Here is a 1,609-nt window from a genome sequence, read left to right on the forward strand (position 1 = left end):
ATACCAGGTTTTTTTTTAGCTTATTCTAGTTTTTACATAACTATTTCGTAGACTATTCCGTTAAATAATCCGCTAAAATATTCCAACATTAGTATCTGACATGTGAATGTTATTATTATTATCATATGAAAAAAAATGTGAGAGAGGGTAATGAAGTTTAGACAATTTTAAAAATATTTGTAAAAAAAATATGTGGATCAGATTTTGATCAGACAATTCCGTACTGGAATGAGTAAACACTTTTTGCTTTATCATTTAACTTAATAAACAATGTCAAGTTTCTTTGAAATTTTTGGGCGGTCAAAAATTGCTATTTATTTTTTCTTGTTTCATATCTATGTACATATCATTATGTTTACTTAGATATCAATAAAATTTTATTTTTGTGTTAATTGCAGATTGAATTGCCACATACAAAGATTTAAAAGCATGAATAGAGCAAACGTCATTGCAACCTTAGTAACTGTATCGACAGTTATCCAACAAGGTAAACTTTTCTCTCTGTGTGTGTGCCTCTCCTCTTTCTTTCTTTCTTTCTTTCTTTCTTTCTTTCTTGATTGACTAAAAAGATCAATAACTAGTGCATGTATCTCATATTCATGATTTCTCCTTTTTTAAAATTTAAAAAGTATTAAAATTAGACATTATATTATTTTAGGTTTAACCAATCCGGCTATAGGCTTCACCGCGGTTTTAAGCAAGGATACTCAATTGGTCAACGATGAAGCAATAAAATATGACAATGTTCTTACAAACTCGGGAAACGGCTATGACAAATGGTGTGGACACTTTGTGGCACCTACAAAAGGGCTTTACGTTTTTAGTTGTTCAGTAATGGCAACAAATAGGTATCATATAACTGTCGGAATCATAAAAAACGGTCGGAGTGTGTTACCAGTCTCATCGGCTAATACTCCTTGGGAAGCTACTTCAAGAATTGTGGTACTGGCAATGGATAAGGGAGATAGGGTCTGGGTAAAACGTCTTGCACACGACCGAAATATCCAGGGCCACTACAACTCCTTTTCTGGATACCTTATTTCAACAGAGAAATAAAGGAACCAAGCTTCGTTATTATTACGTTCATGTTTATTATTTTTTATAATAAACATAATAATTGAATTTCTACCTATTTTGTTCTGTATGAAACTGACTTGTAGTTATTTTAGATAAAAATATTTTCATATATTAGATAAAAATATTGTAAAGAATGTACCAAAAGAGTCCCGTTTTACCAAGCGCTATTCCAGTACGCATATACCTGGTTTGAAATCTAAATCCCAGTTTTTCTTATTCTTTTCACTGCGTTTGAAATTAGATAATATCTTATATAGATCTTACAGGATAGAATCGCAACACGATTTAACTTATCCTCATCATACAGTGCGAAATAATAAAATGGACCCGGTGGTTACTTAAGTTTACGATTGAGAAGAGTGCATTTGATTGATATCAGATTTTTCTTAGCGTCTATAAGCTCTGTACTCACTTAGTGTTTGTTTTAGAAAAGTGATGTACAATTTATTAGAACATCTTTTGCACGATCTTTTAATTAAGGTGGCTCTATACACCACTTTTTGATGACGCAGTACGCAAAAAAGTAAACCTG

The 1,609-nt window shown here is 31.6% G+C and overlaps 1 long non-coding RNA gene across 1 annotated transcript; it reads left to right on the forward strand.

Annotated features, from left to right (window-relative positions):
* The first annotated feature begins 358 nt into the window (after positions 1–358).
* Positions 359–1,122, forward strand: LOC136274757 (uncharacterized). Its single transcript, XR_010713175.1, has 2 exons — positions 359–487; positions 659–1,122. It is a non-coding gene; the product is annotated as an uncharacterized lncRNA (long non-coding RNA).
* Positions 1,123–1,609: the final 487 nt, after the last annotated feature.

The sequence above is a fragment of the Magallana gigas genome, chromosome 4 (genome assembly GCF_963853765.1).
Source record: "Magallana gigas chromosome 4, xbMagGiga1.1, whole genome shotgun sequence".
NCBI classification, from domain to species: domain Eukaryota; kingdom Metazoa; phylum Mollusca; class Bivalvia; order Ostreida; family Ostreidae; genus Magallana; species Magallana gigas.